Here is a 23,745-nt window from a genome sequence, read left to right on the forward strand (position 1 = left end):
AACAAAACCAGAAAAAGACCTCAAATGAAAAACCTAACTTTACACTTCAAAGAACTAGAAAAAGAATAAACAATGAAGCCCGAAAATAGTAAAAGGATGGAAATAAAAAAGAGCAGAATAGAAATAAATGTAACAGAGACTAAAGATACAATAGAAAAGATCAGTGAAACCAAGGCTGGTTTTTTGAAATAAGCAAAATTAACAAACCTTTAGCTAGACTCACCAAGAAAAATAAAAGAGGACTCAAAATCAGAAATGAAAGAGGAGGCATTGCAATTGATATCACAGAAATACAGAAGAAGTTAAGAGACTACTAGGAACAATTTTAACTGACAAACCAGACAACTTCGAAGAAATGGATAATTCCTAAAAACGTATAACCTACTAAGACTGAATCATGAAGAAATAAAACAACGGAACAGACTAACTACCAGTAAGATTAAATCAGTAAGAAAAAAAACCTCCCAACAAGCCAAAGTCTAAGACCAGGTGACTTTCATGGTAAATTCTACCAAACACTTGAGGAATTAATACCAATCCTTCTCAAACTTATCAAAAAAATTCTATATACCTGTATATCTATATCTATACCTATACCTATATCTATCTATATAGAAGAGGAGTGAATACTTATAAACTGATTTTATGCACCCAGCATTACCCTGATAACCAAATTAAACAAGAATGCCCAAGAAAAGAAAATTATAGGTCCATATCCCTGATGAATATAAGGATAAGAAAATTCTCAACAAAATATTAGTAAACCAAATTCAATAATGTATTAAAAGAATCATGGGTGGGATTTATACCAGGGATGCAAGGATGATTCAATATCCACCATCAACATGATACACCCCATTAACAAAATGAAGGATAAAAATAAGATCATCTCAACAGACGCAGAAAACAATGTGACTAAAATCAACATTCATTTATGATAAAAAAACTTTCAACAAAGCAGGTATAGAGATGGATATAAAAAAAAGCCATATATAACAAGCTCATGGGGAACACGACATTCAAAGGTGAAAGCATTTCTTCTCAGATCAGGAATAAGACAAGGATGCCCACTCCTATCACTTTTATTTGACACTTTTGGAAGTCCCAGCCCAAACAGCTAGGCAGGACAAAGAAATAAAAGGCATCCAAGTCAGAAAGGAAGAAGTTAAACTGTCAATTTTTGCAAATGACATTTTACAGAAAACTCTCAAGATTCCACCAGGGGTACCTGGGTGGTTCAGTCTGCCTTAGGCTCAGGTCTTGATCCCAAAGTCCTGAGACAGAACCTGCATGGAACTCCCTGCTCAGTGGGGAGGCTGGTTCTCCCTCTCCCTTGAACCCTCCTCCTTGCTTGTGCTCTCACTCCTGTTCTCTCTCTCTCAAATAAATAAGTACATTAATTAATTAATTAATTAATTAATTAATTTTAAAAGACTCCACTAAAAAACTGTTAGGCCAAACAAATTCAGCCAACTTGCAGGATACAATAATCAATATGCAAAAATCAGTTGCAGTTCTATATACACTTATAATGTGCTATCAGAAATAGCAATTAAGAAAACAATTTCACTTATAATTGCATCAAGATACCCAGGAATGAATTTAACCAAGATGAAACACCTAAACGCTGAACTATAAGACACTGAAAGAAATTGAAGATGACACAAATCAATGGGAAGTATACCATGCTCATGGATTGGATCAATGTTGTTAAACTGTCCATACTACCCAAAGCAATCTACAGTCAATGCAGTCTCTATCAAAATATCAACAATATTATTCATGGAGCTAGAACGAATCATCCTAACATTTGCATGGAACCACAAATGACCCTGAACAGCAAAATACTTTTTTTAAGATTTTATTTATTTATTCATGAGAGATGCACAGAGAGAGGCAGAGACACAGGCAGAGGGAGAAGCAGGCTCCATGCTCCCGACATGAGACTCAATCCTGGATCTCCAGGATCACACCCTGGGCAGAAGGTGGCACTAAACCTCTGAGCCACCCAGGCTGCCCAACAAATAATTTTTTAAGATTTTTTTTTTATTCGAGAGACAGAGAAAGAAAGAGAACATGAGTTTGGGGGAGAGGGAGAAAAAGAGGCAGGCCCCCTGCTGAGCAGGAAGCCCGGCACAGGGCTTGATACCACAATCCTGGGATTGTGACCCACACCGAAGGCAGATTCTTAACCAAATGACCCACCCAGGTGCTCCCAGACAAAGAAATATTAAAAACACTGCTGGATGAATCACAATTCCAGGTTTTAAGCTGTGCTACAAAACTATAATAATCAAAACAGTAGGTACTCACATAAAAATAAACACCAATCAATGGAACAGGATAGAGAGCCCAGAAATAAACCCATGCTTATATGGTCAATTAACATATGACAAAGGAGGCAAGAATATACATTGTGAAAAAGAGAGTCTCTTCAATAAATAATGTTAGCAAGACTAGACAACTACATGCAAAAGAATGAAACTGGGGCAGCCCGGGTGGCTCAGTGGTTTAGCACTGCCTTCAGCCCAGGGCCTGATCCTGGACACCTGGGATCAAGTCCCACATCGGGCTCCCTGCATGAAGCCTGCTTCTCCCTCTGCCTGTGTCTCTGCCTCTCTCTGTATCTGTCATGAATAAATAAATAAAATCTTAAAAAAAAAAAAAAAAAAAAAAGAATGAACCTGGACCACTGTCTTACATCATACACACAAAAAAAACCTGAAAATGGATTAAAGACCTTAATGTAAGACCTAAAACTCCCATATAACAATATAGGCCATAATACCTTGGACATTGGACCTAACAACATTTTTCTGGATCTCCTCAGGCAAGGGAAACAAAAACAGAAAGAAACCATTGGGACTATGTCAAACTTCAAAACTTTTGCCTAGTGAAGGAAAGTATTAACAAAACAAATAGACAACCTACTGAATGGGAGAAGACGTTTGCATATTATACATATGATAAAGGGTAATAACCAAAATATCTAAGAACTCATACAATTCAACACCAAAAAAAAATCAAATAATCCAATTAAAAATGGGAAGAGGACCTGAATTCCATTGATGGGTATGTATGGAAAGAAAACAAAAACACTAATTCACAAAGGCATCTGTACCCCTGTATTTATTGCAGCATTATTTACAATAGTCAAGATACGGAAACAACCTAAGTGTTCACTGATAGATGAATGGATAAAAAAGATGTGGCATATACATACAATTAAATATCCCTCAGCCCCCCCCCCAAAAAAAATGAATGAAATTTTACCATTTGCAAGATGGTTGGACTGAGAAAATGCCAAATGAAGTAAGTCAGACTGAGAAAGACCAACAAATACCATATGATTTCATTTATATATGTGATCTAAAAAACAACACCAACCAACAGGAACTGACTCTTAAATACAGAGAAGAAACTGGTGGTTACCAGAGGTGAGGGGAGGGGCAAAATAAGTGAAAGGGATTATTAAGTACAAACCTACAGTTATAAGTAAATCAGTGGGATGAAAAGTATAGCATCAGGGATATAGTCAATAAAACAAAAATGACATTGTCTAGTGACTTATCTTGGTGAATACCTTATGACGTATGGAATGGAACTGTCTGCTCATGGTGCTAAAAAAAAAAAAAAAAAAAAAAGGAAAGAAAAGAAAAGAAAAAAGAAAAAGAAATGGGCGAAGGACTTGAATAGACTGTTTTCCAAAGAAGACGTTCAGATGGCCAACAGACACATGAAAAGATGCACAACATCACTAATCACCTTTTTTTTTTTTTTTTTTTTTTTTATGATAGTCACAGAGAGAGAGAGAGAGAGAGGCAGAGACATAGGCAGAGGGAGAAGCAGGCCCCATGTACTGGGAGCCTGATGTGGGATTCAATCCTGGGTCTCCAGGATCATGCCCTGGGCCAAAGGCAGGCACCAAACCACTGCGCCACCCAGGGATCCCACAACATCACTAATCAGTAGAGAATCAAAACCATAACAAGGGTGGCTCAGTCAGTTAAGCATCCATCTCTTGATTTTGGCTCATGTCATGATCTCAGGGTCCTGAGATTGAGCCTCGTGCCAGGCTTTGCACCCAACGCGGAATCTGGTCTCTCCCTCTCCCTCTGCTCCTGCTCCTGCTTGCTCATTCTCTCTCTCAAGTAAATAAATAATAAAACCTTTAAAAGAAAAACCACAATGAAATATTATCACACATTTATCAAAATGACTAGTATCAAAAAGATAGTAAGTGTTGGAAAAGATATGGAGAAAAGGGAACCCTCTTGCACTGTTGATGGAAGATAAATTAGTGTAATCACTACAAGAATTGGTATGGAGATTCCTTAGGAAATGAAAAATAGGACTACCGTATGATCTAACAATTCCACTTCTGGGTGGTTAGGGAAAATACACTAACTTGAAAAGACGTATGTACCCTTATGCTCACTGCAGCATTATTTACAGTAGCCAGAGTGTGGAAGCACCCTAAATATTTACTGATTAGATGAACAGAGGAAAAGGTTTATATATAAATACACAGACACACTACATGCAGACATACAATGGAATATAACTCAGTCATAAAAAAGAATGTAGTCTTGCCATTTGAGGCAATATGAATGAGCCTAGGAGGTATTAGGCTAACTGAAATAAGCCAGAGAAAGGCAAATATCTTATGTTTTCACTTATATATAGAACCTAAAACACCAAACCACACCAAGATAAACCTCTATCTAATTCATAGATACAAAGGACAGAGGACAGATTGGTGGTTGCCAGAGGTCATGGGGTTGGGGTGGGCGAAATGGGTGGAAATGGTCAAAATATACAAACTTCCAGTTTTAAAATAAATAACTAACAAAGATCTAATGTATAGCACGGCGACTGTCTTTAATAATACCATACTGTGTATTCGAAAGTTGCTAAAAGATCTTGAAAGTTTCTACCATGAGCAAAAAACTGTATGTTTGGTGATGGATGTTAACCAGACTTATGGTGATCATTTCACAATATACAAATATCAAATCATTAATATTACACATATGAAACTCCTATATCAATTACAGCTTAATTTAAAATGATGCTCATTATAGCTGTGGCATTAACTATACTTTATTATAACCACATTCTCTCAAAAGTGATCACTCATGTTGCCGAGTCACGTACAGCATATAGAACCAATTTCCATCATTACATATGTTTGATTGATCCTCATGTCCCACCAGGGAATGACAGAAGGCACAAGAATAGATGATTTTGTCGGTTTGTCTCCCTAGCACCTAATTTTCAAGACACAAGTATGTGCCAAGTCTGTCCCTCATGTTGTCTCTCTCACTTTCATAACAACATCTTAAAGGTGAAGAAACTGAGCCCCAGAAGGTTGGGGTCCTTTGCTCAAAATCTCCTAAGGAGCAAAGCCAGGACTTGAAGCCAGCTGGGTGTGAACACAAATCTAGAATCTACCAAAAGGCCCCGGTAACTCAAAGTAGGTTGAGCCAAAGCCACTGAATGACCTCTGAAGCAGTCTTCATTGACGAAGGGGAAGAGGCTCTAACAGTCTGGGGCCAATCCAAGAGTTTCATGGCTGTTAACCAAACACTCTGTGGGTTTGAATAAGTCCCCTCATGGCTCCTTCAGATTATCATTGCCCACTTTCTTTCTGGCAATCTTTGACTCTGGCTTTCTTTGGAGTTTATCATTGGGCCCCTCCCTAACCACACTTTGTTATGCTAAGCAGGAAAAGTCAAAACGGAGAAACTCAAAAGATATTATCCTAGTTGTTTATCCCTAGCTGCTACATAGTTCCTATCTGCACACTAAAATATTAAGACACTTTTCTTTATAAATTCCTTTTTTTAAGATTTTATTTATTTATTCATGATAGACACAGAGAGAGAGGCAGAGACACAGGTAGAGAGAGAAGCAGGCTCCATGCAGGGAGCCCCATGTGGGACTCGATCCGGGTCTCCAGGATCACGCCCTGGACTGAAGTTGGCACTGAACCATTGAGCCACCCGGTCTGCCCCTATAAATTCCTTTAAACAACACAAATTCCTTCTGTCTTCCTCACTTATAATTTTCACAAACAATTTTTTTTCCACGTGTAAGTTTGTCTACAAGCACAGAATCTGAGATTTAGAAAAGTTACTTAGTTCTTCATTTACTTTCATAGGTGTAAAACTTAACCGACAATTAAAAATTTTTTTTTTAACTCTGGAAATGAGTGTTTAATTCGGGCATTTCTCCAGCTGCCTTTGTTTGTTGTTATCCATGATAATCTAGTATCCCATTACTGTGAAAAATTAAGGGTTGCCTAATCATGAAAGACTAATGAGCAATACATATGCTCAACTGGATATTCTCAATATAACAGAATAAGGAATGAGCCACATTCTTGATTATGGGACCATGTGTTTCATTCCATAGATTAACTACAAAGCAGTTCTTTTAAAAAAAAAGGGGTGCTTGGGTGGCTCAGTCAGTTAAGTGTCTGACTCTTGATGTCAACTCAGGTCCTGATCTTAGGGTCATGAATCAAAGTCCTGCACTGGGCCCCAGTGTTGGGTGAGGAGCCTACTTAGGAAAAAAAAAAAAAAAAAGAGAGAGAGAGTGAGAAAGAGAGAGAGAGAGAGATGAAATGGGCCAAAAAAGAGACTGAGCTTGGACATAACTGAAGTAGGTAGGTAACTGTCAAGGAATTTGCATTTAAGTGGCATGACAAAAACTTCTTGTCACCTAACTAATAATTATATTGTCCTTTTCCCCCCTAATTTCAAAATCCTTGAATTTATTTATGGTAGAGATACTCCAAAGCTAAAAATTATAGTAAGACATAAATCTCAAGTGTTTGGGGGAATGTCTGAGGAAATAGCATAACGGGCTACAGTAGCAAGGACTCCTATATATAGTCCACACCTGCCCTGTCCTCCTTCCTTCGTGGATGTGGAATCATCACAGCCCCCATCTTAGACCATGAGGTGAACTTCAGGGTGAAAATTAGGTTTCAGGATAGAGAGGTAGGTAGGTAGAAGGGCCTCCATTCCTGTGGATTATGGAGCACCCAAAGTCCTGGACTGCCTTTCACTGGACTTCCCTTCTGGGAGAGAAACTCACCCATGTAAGCCATTGTTATTTTTAATCTCTATTACTAGAGGTCAAATGCAATTCCTAATTGAGATCTGAGGTAAAATACTCACTACTCTCTAAATTTAGAGGGCAACGGGTCTTGTTTGTCTTGAGCTTTGATCTAGCTTGAAGAGCAAAGTCTCCTGGGAGAAGAAACATTGTTGAGTTGAAGGTCGTTTCTGTACAGCAAGTTTAGCAAAGGAGAGCAAAAAGTAGAGATGAAAGTCTTTAGGGTGAAAAAAAAGAAGGCAGTTGTAGATGTCACGGAGAGCACACTAAATAAAGCACTAAAAAGATAATTAATACATTGGCTCATTTTAATATAAGTGGAGTGAGTGATCAAGAGACTTTGCAATTAGGATATTTAGAAGATTCCAAAACAAAAAAATGTGGATCACATCATCAGGACAAATCGTGCTGAGCAGAAGAAAAACAACACGATCCTGTCTATCTGACAGGTTTCTCCCTTAAATTTTACAGTCACGTCCCCCCGCCCCCGCTCTGGGGATGAAGAAAACTAGGCAGGAAGGATCCACCTGGGGGCACTTTCTTATCACCAGATATTAAGACCCCTCCCTTTCCCATCCATAAAATTTACTATGTTATTCTCATATCGATCAGCCCCTGCTGATTTTAAGAGTCAGGAATTTTTACAAAAATATTATAATACCTTTCACTCTTCTTTCTCTTTGAAGTTCCAGCTATTTCTTGGCTCATAAACTTGGCAAGGCTTTCTGGAAAAAAAAAAAAAAAAAGCCATCTCATTGGCAGAGAGCTTTCTCATATGCTGACAGTTTAGCTCTATGAAATCGCTGAGTAATAAGAAGGATAAAATAAGGCTTGTAAGGGGAACAGGAAGCAGAGTACCCTCCCCAAATGAATCCCAGACACCGAGTTTTTGCTTATCTAAGAAGATGAAGGGTCTTTCCTGTGAGGCAGCATTCACTGACCTCTTGCTAAAACTGTTTATTCAATGTGATTTCTCCACTGGATGGAGAGTAGTCTTGCTTTCTTCCCTGAACCTTTCCTTAAGTGCTGTTTCAGATGTAATTCTGGGCTGTCACATTGGAGCAGCCTTCTGTAACCCCTTCTGCTAAGGGACACAGCTGGAAGCTTTAGGACCACTTAGAATGCTGCACACTCAAGTAGCCCTTCATCTCAAAACAAATCTCTTAAAACTATTTCTTGGCGTGAATCTTTGTAGACTGCTCTATCTGACATCTCATAAAGACCGAGAAGAGGAAGCATGTGCACCTCTGAAGAGAGCCCATCTCCATCTCTGCATGTAAAGTACATAGAAAATACTAATTAGCTAAGTCCTTGAGTACACAATGTAGGAGACATCTGCCCTTGTTTTCTCCATGCTAAATCCCTTTTCCATGCTTACTATTAAAAAAAAAATCACAGGAAGTAAAAACGGTTCAAATTAAAAACACACTCTTTCACACAACATCCTGTCCTGCTTAACAGTGCCATAATTCTCCTGCACTGTAAACAATTAGATAGAGATATTGTAAAATTAGCTCCAATTTGCATAATAATGCTTGACTGTTATAATTTAGTGACTGCATTTGCACAAATTTAATAACAATTCAGCTTACATTTTTTTGTTTTAATGTATTTTATACAAATAATGTCAAATTTATAGATTACTAGTTTCCCAAAAGCAAGCCAGATGAGGACATTGCATTTTTGCAAGTTTAATACACCACATGATATGGTAATTCTAGCCTTCTTAAATTAAAGGTCACCTCTTTTCCTGATTCTGTTTTTTCCCCCTGCTTAAGAAAAAAATGCTTTTGAGACTCCTAAGGATTGGGAACAAAGAAAAATATACCCAGTGCTCGATGACATCTAAACCAGCTCAAAATATTTTAAGTATATTTTTTTCCATTTTGTTTTTAGGGAACTATAGAATTTAATCCTCAAATCTCATTTTAAGGATGTCTTTAGGTTTAAAAGCAATCACATTTGAATACTGGGCTGGTAGAGAAAATTGCATTAAAAGATGTTTTTATTTTATTTATTGTCATAGATGTTAATTCGATGGATCTAACCATTATTGTCTTTTGGCTTTATAGTATAATTCCACCTGATGGAAATTGAATTGCCACATAAGCTCTGCTCTCATCTGAGGCTTTGTGCTCCCTGGCCACTGGGTCAATGATGAAATCATTTCAAGTCCTGAATCATTGCTTTCCTTGAGGAAACTTTCAATGATTATTGCCATAACAGGGTATCCCTTTCTCACAAAAGAGACCAGCAGTGGGTTTCTTATTTAAAAAAAAAAAAGATTTTTTGTTTTTGTTTTTGTTTTTAGTATATGTATAGAGAGGTATATGACTGTTAAGGTAGTTGGTTAATTATTGAAAAAACTTTTTTTGATAAAATTGGTTGTTAAACACTCAAACTTGCTGTCAAAAAAGGCACACAAATACATATTTCTTTATTATGGTTTGAATTTTTTGGTTCTGTTCAAAGCTTCTCCATAGTTGTGCATGTTACTAGCTAAGAGAGGGACTAAAATGAGGGCTGAAAGGCAGCTTACACCCCACTGATCTAGTTGGGTGCTGTGAAATGGAGCTGTATAAGCTCAAAGGAGAAAGCATCTTTTCCAGTTTACACAACAGGATTCCATGAGCTCACGGTACCCCTTAGTCTGACTCTCCAGGTTGGTATAAATGTACTTGGCTTAATGGAAATAAAAAACAAAAACAAAAAACTACTCCCTAGGAATTTCCACAATTCCGTAATTTTAAGTAAATGATTCCAGTTTATATCCCATGAGGGTTTAAACTTAAAATGCTAATCCCACAATAATTGTCATAAAGAGGATTATGGAAACCACTGGTAGCAACATCCAAATCGATCCTGGTTCAATGTTTTGTCTTCTCATGGTTTCATAGGAACTCGTGATTATATCTGTGCTAGAAAAATGATGTCAATATTTGTCCAGTGAATTTGATCACTGTCAATAATTGATCACAATAATCAGGCCAAAAATCCCAATCTCTACTTCATCTTTCACCTTATAAGTGATGGCAATTTTTCTGTTATTTTATTTTGTCTAAACTCTTAGAAATACTTGAACTATTCCTTTTGATTTTCCAAATAATCTGTCTATCCTTTAATCTGGTCATCCCTGAGGTGGCTCATAACATTAACCAAACTGCTTCTTTATTCAGGGACTTGTCTAGATTTACCAACAAAAAAAGTTGTTTGGTTCAGACAGATTTTGGACTTTATAAAAACTGGTCTGTGCAATTATTTGCTATACAAATAACTTTCTTTGCCATGTATTTTGGTCTATTTAAAGACATCTGGCATATTTAAATAACCAGAGAGAAGACACATAACAAATAAGAAATAATGTAAATTTCAAATAGGGAGAAAAACAAAAATGTGGCTAAGGTAATAAAATAAATACATGTATGGTTTAGAACATAAGCTTGTATTTTGTACGTGTGTTTTATACATAGTTATTTCATTAGTGTTCTGAAAAAAATGTATTTGAATTAATTCCCTTTCCCTAATGTGTTTTTCTATACCAGCCTGTAGCTTGTGAAAATTTCTCTTACTTCATATTAGCCTCCGTAGATCTCTGTACTGTCAGAGTGCAAAGATGACATAGAATGACGATAATATGTATTTAGGAGTATATATTATAAACACAATCCTATAGGTTAAAGAATATGATGGAGGACCTCATTCAATCAAGCCTAGAGTGCCAGATGCATTCCTATTCTTAACTTTCTCTGATGCACATCATGAGGTGCTATCTTTATGTATCCCATAAAGCTCTAACTGAAATCTAAGACTGATTTGAAAAGAAAATATGTATTTGTGAATGCTAAGAAACAGTATTTTTCTTTTACTACTCATATTAAAATTTGAAACACCCATAGAAAATAAGGAAGATGGCATTCATTTACTTTCTAGGCCAGAGAACAAGGGAGCATAAGCATTCTGCTAAGGCCTACAAAATGATTCTCAGCTTCAGTCCTGGACTACTTTCATATCTTTACTTTTAAAATATATATACCATCTGTATTATTTGCTTATTTTTTCCTTAAATGGTCTAGTAAAATATTTTGGATATATACAGATTTTATATATATATATATATTTTTTTTTTTTTTTAAAGGAAAACTCAAGTCACTACTATAAAGGGACAAACCACTATCACTTGTCTTGAGATACTATAAAAATAAATATAATGGAACTAAGCCAATTTTAGTCAATTCTTGCTGGGCAGTTTTGCTGTCAAATGCTTTGAGCCCTAGCCTTACTATTTGTTAAAAGAGTAGAAAGGAGGAAGGAAATGGGAAGGAGGAAGGGGCAGGAGGGGAGAGAGATAAACTGGAAAATTTGGAAGAGACATTATAGTCTCATCTGTTTTTCTAAACAAAGGCTTGAAAGACCTTTGAAAGGGAAATGCATTTCTTTATATGGCATTCAAAGTTATTTAATGTCAAGTGTATCTACCACTCAGAAATATCTTTAATTATAGTAGGGGTATGAGTCCCAAATTTTTGGTAACACTGAGCAGAGTTCTCTGCCGTGCTTATCATGTTCTTCTGTATGCTTCTGACTCAACATTGTTTCCATCCTTTGCCACTTAATGAAATGGCCCTTGACTATAAAAAGCATTTGGTAACAGCCAGCAAAAATCATAGCATAATTACTCAACCTATTTACTCATTTGTTCAATAGACAATAGACACATAGTAGATATAAATTAAAACAAGAAAGCATTGCTACCAGGTACAAGTACAAAAAATCAGTCTCCCTTACGTGCTCAATCTAATGGAGATTTATTACCCAAAGTTTTAAAATTGTAATTTCAAAAAGGAATATAGAAAAACTGTTCCATGTCCTGATATTTTTTGCTAAGTACTTCTTCTATCTACCTAAGAAGAAAAGTGGGTGGAGGTGTTGCCTCAAGATGGTGATGTAGGAGGATCCAAAACTCACATCTCTCCCAGAAGAAGAAGAGAAAAAAAGAGAAAACATATCTGGAGTAATAATGGCTGAAAATTTGCCTAACCTGAGGAAGAAAACAGACATCCAGATCCAGGAAGCCTAGAGAGTTCCAAATAAGGTTGAATTCAGCAACTCACGATAGGACACATTATGACTATACTGTCAAAAATTAAAGACAAGGAGAGAATAGTAAAAGCATTGAGAAAAAGAACTTGTTACACACAAGGGGGCATGCATAAGACTATGGACAGATTTTTAGCAGAAGTTTTGAATATATTATGCCACCCCTCTGGCCTTCAAAGGACTCTAAGAAAAAAACTGCCAACCAAGAATACACCACCAGGCAAAATAGTCCTTTATTTGAAGAGAAAAAAATTTTCAGACAAGTGAAAGATAAAGGAGTTCATCATCACTAACTAGATAGAACTTATAAGAAATGATAAAGGAACTTCTTAAAGCTGAAATAAAAGGGCGCTAATTTATTTTTTAAAGATTTTACTTCTTTATTCATGAGAGACACAGAGAGAGGCAGAGACACAGGCAGAGGGAGAAGCAGGCTCCATGGAAGGAGCCCCATATGGGACTCAATCCCAGGACCCCCAGGATCATGCCCTGGGCCGAAGGGAGGTGCCCAACCACTGAGCTACCCAGGCGTCCCAAAGGGTGCTAATTAATGACAGGAAAATATGTGAAAGTATAAATCTCACTGGTAATGGTAAATTTATATTCAAATTCAGAAGAATTTGATGTTGTAAAGTGATGGGTTAATTTCTTATAAATTTAGTATGAAAGTTAAAAGACAAAGTAGTAAAGGTAACTATAATTCTAATTGTATGGTTATGGTTATATAATTATAACTATAGTTCTAGTTGTTAATGAATACATGTTAAAAAAACAAAGTATTCAGAATAATCTTTTAAAAAGAAGTTTTATAAACTACAAAAACATACAACTAAATGAAATTAGCAAACAATGCATGAAGACTATAAGTTCAACAAAAAAATTAGAAACCATCAAAATGAAAAAAAAAAAATCTTAGAGCTGAAAAATACAATGACTTAACTGCAGAACCAGAGACAGCTTCAAAAAAGATTCAACCGTGCAGAATAAATAATCAATGACTTACAAGACAGGACTTCCAAAATTATTCAGTCAGAAGAATAAAAAGTAACAAGAATGAAAAAGGGTGAAGAAACCTGATAGGAACTATTGGACACAATAGAAAGAAGTACTATACATATTATGGAACTCTGAAAAATAGAAAGAGAGAGAGAGAGAGAGAGAGAGAGAGAGAAAGTACATTTAAAGCAATAATGCCTAAAAATGTCCCAAACCTGAGGGGAAAAAATGGATTTCCAGATCCATGAGGCTCAAAGGATCCCAAAAACATAGGACCTAAATAGGGCTATACTGAGACAGGTAATACTGTCAAATTCAAAGACAAAGAATTTTGAAAGCAGAAGCGAACAGAGAAATTAAATACAGGGAACTCCTCTTCCCCATCCCACATAAAGGCATAGACAGATTTCTTAGCAGAAACTCTTCAGACCAGGAAAGAATGGGAAGACCAATTCAAAATATTGAAAGAAAACAACTGTTAACCAAGAATTTCAAACTCAGCAAAGCCATCTTTTAGAAATGAAAGCAAGATAAAAACTATCAAATAAACAAAAGCTGAGGGAGTTCATAATGACTAGATCTGCCTTACAAAAATTTCTAAAGGGGGTTTGTTGAGTGGAACTAAAAGGATGCTAATTTATGTTATGAAAACATAAGGAGGTAGCACAGAACTCACTGGTAATAATAAATATATAGTCAAAGTTAGATTGTGTAAGGTAGTAATGGTGCTGTGTAATTGACTTTAAACTTCAGTTTAAAAGTTAAAAACTAAATGTAGTAAAAAATAGCCATTACTATCAAAATCTGCTATTGGACATACAATATAAAAAATATTTAACCTATAACATTGGTAACCTAATATATGAAGGGGAGGAGAGTAGAAGTGTAAACTTTAGACTTGTTATGAAACTTCAGTTGTTATTTTAAAATATGGTGTTATATTTTTAAGATATTTTGTGTAAGCTTCATGGTAACTACAAGGAAAAAAATCTGTAGTAATTACGTACAAAAAAATAATTAAGAAGTCCACCTACTGCTACCGAAAGACATCAAAACACACATACACACACAGCATGATAAGCAGCAGCAAAGGATCTACAAAAGAGCCCCCCCCCCAAAATGACAATAAGTCCTTATCAACAATTACTTTATATAAATGGTTTAAGTTTTTACATCAAAAGAAAAAGAAAGGCTGAAGTGATTTAAAAACACAATCCAGAAACATGCTGCCTATGAGATATTCATTTTAGTCTTAAAGAGACATACAGATTTTGAGTGAAAGAAAAAGATACCCCAAGCAAATGTTAACCATCACCCCCCAAAAAGGCAAGGATAATTAGACAAAAAGGACTTTCAACCAGAAATGGTAAAAAGAGACAAAGAAGGCCATTATAATATAATATATTATAATAATATATTATTATATATTATATATATATATAATATAATAATAAAGGCATTAATCCATCAACAATATGTAACATTTGTCAATATTTATATACACAACATTAAAGTATCTAAATGTGTACAGAAAAAATAAAGCACTATGGAAAAATGATCAGAAATACAATGATTGTATACCCCATTATCAGCTCATCCTAACAGACATATATAGAACATTCTATCCTAAAACGCAGAGTACACCTTCTCAAGTGCACAGGAAATGTTTTATAGGATAGGCCATTATGTTTATTTTAGCAAATTCAAGAATACTAAAGTCATATCAAGTATCTTCTTTGACCACAATGGTAATGAAACTAGAAATCCATAAAAGAAAGAAAACCGGAAAACTCAAGACATGGAAATTAAACAACACTCTCCAGAAACATCAATGGATCAATGAAGATATTAAAGGAGAAATAAAGAAGTATCTCGGACAATGAAAATGGAAACAACAACCAAAACATGGACAACGGCAAAAGCAGTCCTAACAGGGAAATTCATAGTGCTAAAATGCCTACATCAAGAAACAAGAAGGATCTCAAGTAAGCAACTTAACTTTATACCACAAGGAACTAGGATAAGCAAAAACAACATAGCCCAAAGAAAGAAGGAAGGAAATAACAATGATCAGAATGGAAATGGAAATAAAATAGATACTAAAAAGAAAATAGAAAAGGTAATTTAGGGGTACCTCGGTGGCTCAGTCAGGTAAGTGCCTGCCTTTGGCTCAGGTCATGATCTCTGGGGCCTGGGATCAAGCCCCCATAGGGCTCTCTGCTCAGTGGGAGGCCTGCTTCTTCCTCTCCCAGTGCCTGTTGCTCTGCTTACTTGTGCTCTCTCTCTGTCAAATAAATAAATCTTTTTTTTTAAAGGTGATTTAAACACAAGCTATTTTTTCGAAAAGATGAATAAAACTGACAAACCCATAGCTAGACTCGCCAAGAGAAAAATATAGTATCAGAAATGAAAGAGATGTTACAACTGATCTCACAGAAATAAAAAAGATCATAAGAGACTACTATGAACAATTACATGCCAACAAATTGGACAATCTAGAAGAAATGGATAAATTTCTAGAAACATGCAACCTGTTAAGACTGAATTGTGAAGACATAAAACAACTGAACTGACCGCATACTACAAGGAGATTAAATCAGTAAGAGAAAACCTCTCAAACAAAAGTTCAAGGCCAGCTGACCTACTGGTCAATTCTACCAAACATTTTAGGAATTAATATCAATCCTTATCAAACTCTTCCAAAAAGACAGAAGATGTAGAACACTTTGAAACTCATTTTAGGAGACCAGCATTGCTCTAATACCAAAGTTAGCAAATGACATGGTAAGAAACCTATAGACCAGTAACTCTGATGAATAACAGATGTAAAAATTCTCAGTAAAATAGTAACAAACTGAATTCAGCAGCACATTAAAAAGATAATGCTACAAGTTCAAGTGTGACTTATCCCTGCAAAGCAAGAATATTTCAACATTTGCAAAATTAAAATGATATATATTACATTAATAGAATGCAAGAAAAAATCACTATCTCAATACATATAGGAAAAATATTCCTATAGAAATATAGGAATACATATACATATGTATATACATATTTCAATACATACAGAAAAAATTCAACACTGCTTGATAACACTCTTAAATTAGATATAGAAGAAACAGACCTCAAAATAATAAATGCCTTATATAACAAACCCACAGCCAACATCTTACTCAATGGTGAAAAGTTGAATAATTTTCCTGTAAATCATGAATAAGATGAGTGCCCACTCTCGCTACTCTTATTGAACTACTGGAAGTCCTAGCCAGAGCAATCAGACAGGCAAAAGAAATAAAAGACATCAACATTAGAAAAGGAAGAAGTAAAATTGGCTCTATTTCCAGGTGAAATAATATATACAGAAAATCCTAAAGACTATACTAAAAAACTGTTAGATCTAATAAACAGAATTGTAAGATACAAAACTGACAAAAAATCAGTAGCATTTCTACACACTAGCATGAATTATAAGAAAAAAACATAAGGAAAATGATACCGTTTACAATAATATCAAAAATAATAAATTACTTAGGAATATTTTTGGACACCTGAGTGGCTCAGTCAGTTAAGTGTTTGATTCTTGATTTCTGCTCAAGTCATGATCTCAGGGTCATGAGACTGAGCCCCAAATCTGGCTCCATGTTTGGTGTGGAGCCTGCTTTAAATTCTCTCTCTCCTCTGCCTCTCCCCCCACACATACTCTCTCTCGAAAAAAACAAAAACAAAAACAAAAAAAAGGATATCTTTACCAATGAGGTGAAAGATCTCTACACCAAAAACTATAAGACATTAATAAAAGAATTTAAAGATACAAATGGAAAGGTATCTTATTCTCATGGACTGAAAGACAATAATGTTAAAATGTCCACACTATCCAAAGCCATCTATCTGTAGATTCAATGCAGTCCTTATGAAAATTCCATTGAAATGAACTGAAATGCCATTGCATTTTTTTTTTACAGAAGTGGAAACACCAACCTAAAATTTATGTGAACTCTGAATAGCCAAAGAAATTCTAAGGAAGAAGAATAAGGTAGAGATGTCACACTTTATGATATCAAGCTATATTATAAAGCTATTGTAAACAGTATTATAAAGTTACTATAAGCAGTATTATAAAGCTATTAAAAACAGTAGCATTTTGGCATAAAAACAGACACATATACCAATGGAACAGAATTGACAATCCAGGAATAAGCCCATGCAAATAGGATAAGCTAGTATTTGACAAGGGAGGTAAAAACACTCAATGGAGAAAAGATAGTCTCTTAAGTAAATGGTGCTGGGTAAAAAAAAAAAGAGTAAATGGTGCTGGGAGAATTTGATATTCACATGTGAAAGAATGAAACTAGGCCTCTATCTTACATTACTCGTAAAACTTGACAAAATGAATTCAGAATTAAATTTAAGATCAGAAATCACAAAAGCTCCTAAGAGAAAACATATGAAACGAAGTCTTTTATACGGGTCTCGGCAATGGTTTTTTGGTAGGACATGTAAAGCACAAGAAACAAAATAAAAAAACAGGTGGAACTATATCAGAGTAAAAAAGTTCTGCATAGTAAAACAAATGATCAATAAAATGAAAAGGCAATTTACAAAATGGTGAAAAATATCTGGAAACCATATATCTAATAGGAAGTTAAGATACAAAATTATAAATAACTCATCAAGAAAAAACATACAAGTGGGAAAAGTAAAACTGCCATGATTTACAAATGACAATATATTATTTATATATAGGAAACTCAACAGACTATAACAAACTGTTAGAATGAATTAATTCTGAAAAGTTACAGGATACAAAAACCAATATTAAAAAATCTGTTGCATTTTTATACTCTAAAAACAATCTATCAGAAGAGAAATTCACAGTCCTGCTTATAATCACATCAAAAAGAATAAAATATCTAGTAATAAATTTAACCAGTGAAGCAAAAGATCTATACACTGAAAACTTTAAGACATTGATGAAAAAAAAAAAAGACACAAGTAACTGGAAACATACTCTGTTTCACAGACTGGAAAAATATTGCTAGAATGTCCATACTATTGAAAACAATCTACAGATTCAGTATAACCATCATTAAGATTCCAATGGCATTTTTCATAGAAACAGAAGAAACAATCCTAAAATTTGTATGGAATCACAAAAGACCATAGAGTTAAAGCAGTCTTTTACTTAGGTAAGCTCTGCATCCAACATGGGGTTTGGACTCATGACCTCAGGATCAAAAGTCACATGCTCTACTGACTGGGCCAGCCAGGCACCCCTCAAAGCAATCTTAACAAAGTTGGAGGCATCATGCTTCCTGATTTCAAACTATATTCTAAAGCTGTCGTAAGACAGTACGGTATGGGCATGAAAACCAGATACACAGATCATGGAACAGACAGCCCAGAAATAAACCTACACATATATGGTCAATTAATTTATGACAAAGTACCTAAGAATATACAACAGGGAAAGGATAGTCTCTTCAATAAGTGGTGCTGGGAAAACTAGTCAGCCAGATGCAAAAGATGAAATGGAACTACTTTCTTACACCAGATATAAAAACTAATTCAAAATGGATTAAAGACTTCAACCTAATGCCTGAAACCATAAAAAGCCGAGAAAAAATTATTAGTGTTAAGCTTCTTTACCTCAGATAAAAAAGCTTTTGCACAGCAAAGAATATCATCAATAAAATGGTAAACTACCAAATGGGAAAAATATTTGCAATTTATATCTGATAAGAGGTTAATATTCAAAATATATAAAGAACTCCTACAGCTAGATAGCAAAAAAAAAAAAAAAACCCCAATGATCTGATTAAAAAATGAGCAGAGACATTTTTTCAAAGAAGATATACAAATGTTCAACATAATTACAAAGGTGCTCATTATTACTAATCATCAGGAAAACCCAAATCAAAAACACAATAAGATATCACTGCACACTTGTTAAAATGGCTATTCTCAAAAAGATAAGAGATAACATGTATTGGTGTAATATGGAATAAAGAAACCCTTGTGGGGTCCTAGTAAGGATGTAAACTGGTACAGTCATATGGAAAACAGTATTGAGGTTGCTTAAAAAACTGAAAATATAACTACCAAATGATCTAACAATTCCACTTGTATTTTCCTCAAGAAAATGAAAATACCAAGTTGAACAAATATGTACACCCTATGTTTATTTTATAATAGCAAAGATATGGAAACAACTGAAGTGTCAAAAAACAGATGAGTAGACAAATACTTTGTGGTATATTATATACAAGAGATTATCATTTAGCCAACATAAAGGAAATCCTTCAATTATGACAAACTGGATGGATCTTGAGGGCATTATGCTCAGTGAAATAAGTCAGAGAAAGAGAAATAATGTAGGATTTCAAGTAGTCAATATTGAAAAAATAATAAAGAGATCAGATATGTGGTTATCAGAGTTTGGGGGTAGGGGAGAGGGAATTGGGTAAAGATGGTAAAAGGTACACACTCTTAGGTATAAGACAAATAAATGAAAATAATATAATGTACATCATGGTAAGTACAGTTAATACTGCTGTATGGTATATCTGAAAGTAGTTAGGAGAGCATATTCCATGAGTTCTCATCACAAGAGAAAAACAAAACTTTTGGGGGGAGTATCATTATAAGGTGATGAAGTTAACTAAACTTATTGTAATTATTTCACAAAATACGGGAGTCAGATCATAATGGTGTACACCTTAAACTTATACAGTGCTGTACATCGATATCTCAATAAAAGTGAAATAAAAAGGAAAAAACTGGATATAAACACATAAAACAAGGATGGAGAGAATAAAAGTGCAGTTGCTTTTAGAATGTGTTTTTTTTTTTTTTTTTTTTTTAAAGATGTTACTTATTTGAGAGAGAGAGAGCGAGATCAAGAGAGCACAGCATGGGAGGAGCTGAGGGAGAGGGAGAAACAGACTTCCCCTGAGGGGGCAGTCTGACTTGGGGCTTGATCCCAGGACCCTGAGATGATGATCTGAGCTAAAGTGAAATACCCAATCGACTGAGTCACTCAGGCACCCCTAGAATGTGTTCTAATTTAAGTAGTATCAACCTAAAAAGAGACGATTGTAAGTTGTTTTATGTAGGCCTCATCGTAATCATGAAGCAAAAACCTATGGTACATACACAAAACCCCCAAAGGAATCTACACATAATACTAAAGAAAATCATCATATTGGGACACCTAGGTGCCTCAGTCAGTTAAGCCTTCAGCAGGGCACCTGCTTCTCCCTCTCCCTCTGCCTGCTGCTCTCCCTGCTTGTCCTCTCTCTCTCTCTCAAATAAATAAATAAAATCTTAAAATCATCAAATCACAAGTGAGCAAGAAAAGGAACAAAGGAGTTACAAAACAGCCAGAAAACAACAAAATGAGAGTAAGTCCATACCTATCAATAATTAATTTAAATGTAAATGGACTGAATCCTTCAATCAAGTACCTTGGCTTAATGGATAAAAAAAACAAGACCCCAACTATATGCTGCCTACAGGCGATCACTTCAGATATAAGGACATACAGAAGAAAAGTAAAAGGATGAAAAAGATGGTTTAACACTGAACCAAAAGAAAGCTTGGATAGATATAATCAGACAAAATAGACTAAGACAAAAATTGTAATAAAAGACAAGGGCCATTGCTGGACTGACCTTTTTCTCAACAGGCAAGAGAATATAACATTGTAAATACATATGCACCCAACATAAATATATAAAGCAGATATTAACAGACTTAGAGAAATAGCCAGAGTACAATAATAGCAGGGGGCTTTAACATCCCACTTTCATCAGTGGACAGATCATCCAGACTGGAAGTCAATAGGGAAACATTGGCCTTAAATGACACTTTAGAGTAAATGAACTTAACAGACAAATACATAGCATTCCATGTAAGAGCAAAAACATCGGGCAGCTTGGGTGGCTCAGTGGTTTAGTGCAGTCTTCATTCCAGGGCCTGACCCTGAGACCTGGGACTGAGTCCCACATCTGGCTCCCTGCATGGATCCTGCTTCTCCCTCTGCCTGTGTCTCTGTCTCTATCTCTCTTGTTCATGAATAAATAAATAAAATCTTTAAAAAAATAAAAATAAAAGCAAAAACATCACATACTTTTCAATTACATATGGAACATCCTCCAGGATAGACAAGTTAGAGCTCAAAACAATCCTTTTTTTTTTTTTTTTAAATAAAGATTTTATTTGAGAGATAGAGCACTTGAGTGAGCAGGAGGAGGGACACAGGGGTTAAGAGAGGAACAAGCAGACTTCATGCTGAGCACATAGCCTGCCATGGGGCTTGATTCCAGGACCCTGAGATTATGACCTGAGCTGAAACCAAGAGTCAAATACTTAAATGATTAAGCCACCCAGGCATCACAGGCACAAAATTAATAAATTTATAAATTTATTAAATTTTAATAAATTTAATATTGAAGCCCTATCAAACATTTTTTCTAGCCACAGTGACATGAAACTTACATCCACTACAAGATCAAATTGGAAAATTCACAAATATGTGGAGATAAACAATGTTACTCAACAACCAAAACAGTTCTCAAAAAAGTTCTCAAAACAGGAATAAAAAATTTCTTTATCCAAATGAAAATAGAACATGAGATGCAGCAAAACCAGTTTTAAGAGGAAAGTTCATAGTGATATAATCGCCTGCATTAAGAAACAAGAAAGATGCCAAGCAACCTACTTTTGCACCGTAAAGAACTAGAAAAAGAAATAAAGATCAGAGCAGAAACAGACTAAAAAAACAATAGAAAAGATCGATGAAACAAAGAGGTGATCTTTCATAAAGATAAGCAAAATAGACAAACCATATGCTAGACTCATTAAGGGAAAAGAGAAAAAAACCCTCAAAATCAGAAATAAAAGAGGAGATGTTACAAGTTATATCACAGAAATACAAAAAGATCATAAAAGACAACTATGAATAATTATCTGCCAACAAATTGGACAATCTAGAAAAAAATGGATAAATTCTTAAAAACATATAACTTATAAAGACTGAATCATGAAGAAATAAAACATCTGAATAGACCAGTGCTAGTGAGGAGAATGAATCAGTAATCAAAAACATTTCAACCAACTTCAGTCCAAGACCAGATGGTTTACTGGCAAATTCTGCCCAACTTTTAAAGAGTAGTAATCCTTTTCAAACTCTTCCAAAAAATAGAAGAGGACGGAATACTTCCAAACTCATTCATGAGTTTAGCATTACTCCGATTACCAAAACCAGGCAAGGATGTCCCAAGAAAAGAGAATTATAGGCCAATATTCCTGATAACATAGATGCAAAACTCCTAAACAAAATATTAGCAAATCAAAATCAGCAATTCATTAAAAGGATCATACACCATATTTAAGTGGTATTCAAGAGACCAGGGATGGCTGAACATGTGCAAAAATCAATGTAACACACCAATATTAACAAAACGAAGGCTAAAAATTATATGATCATCTCAATAGGTACAGAAGAGGCTTCTGACAAAACTTAACATCCATGTATGCAAAGAACCTCAAAAAGGTAGGTATAGAAGGAATGTATTTCAACATAATAAAGGCCATATGCGACAAAGCCCACAACCAGCATTACACTCAGTGAAAAGCTGAATGCTTTTTCTCTAAGATCTAGAAGAAGAAAAGAATGTCCAGTCTTGTTGCTTTTTAAAAAATATTTTATTTATTTATTCATGATAGACACAGAGAGAGAGAGGCAGAGACATAGGCAGAGGGAGAAACAGGCTCCATGCAAGAAGCCTGATGTGGGACTTGATCCCGTAACTTGGGGATCATGCCCTGAGCCAAAGGCAGACGCTCAACCACTGAGCCATCCAGGTGTCCCTTGTTGCTTTTTTTGAATATAGTATTGGAAGCCCTAGGCAGAACGATTAGGAAAGTAAAAGAAATAAAAAGCATCTAAATTGGAAAAGAAGATGTAAAACTGTACCTATTTTCAGATGTCATTGTATTATAAAGACTCTACCAAAAAACTGTTGAAAACAATGATAGTTCCGTAATGTTGCAGGATACAACAGCTATAGACAAAACTGTGTCACGTATCTATATACTAATGATATACTAGCAAAAGGGGAAATTAATAAAACCCCATTTACAATTGCATCAGAAATAAAATGCCTAGAAAATTTAACCAGGGAGCTGAAAAACTTGTACACTAAAAACTCCAAGACATTGATTGAAGAAATTGAAAAAGACAGAAATAAGTATAAAGATATTCTGTGCTCAAGGATCGGAAGAATTAGTATTGTTAAAATGTCCAAAGGATCCAAAACGATCTATAGGTTCAGTGGAATTTCTACCAAACATCCAATGGCCAGGCTCATGGCCAGCCCCACCCATCAGTGCAGCTGCAGCACCCAGGGTCCTGCCCCAAGAGGAGGGTGCACACAGCCCCACAGGGAACATCTCGGGATCACTTGGCTCCATGGTAATAGGGGATTGCACTTCTGGGCTCCACAGGACATCTCCCACATAAGG

This window comes from Canis aureus, chromosome 2 (assembly GCF_053574225.1).
Source record: "Canis aureus isolate CA01 chromosome 2, VMU_Caureus_v.1.0, whole genome shotgun sequence".
Lineage (NCBI taxonomy): Eukaryota > Metazoa > Chordata > Mammalia > Carnivora > Canidae > Canis > Canis aureus.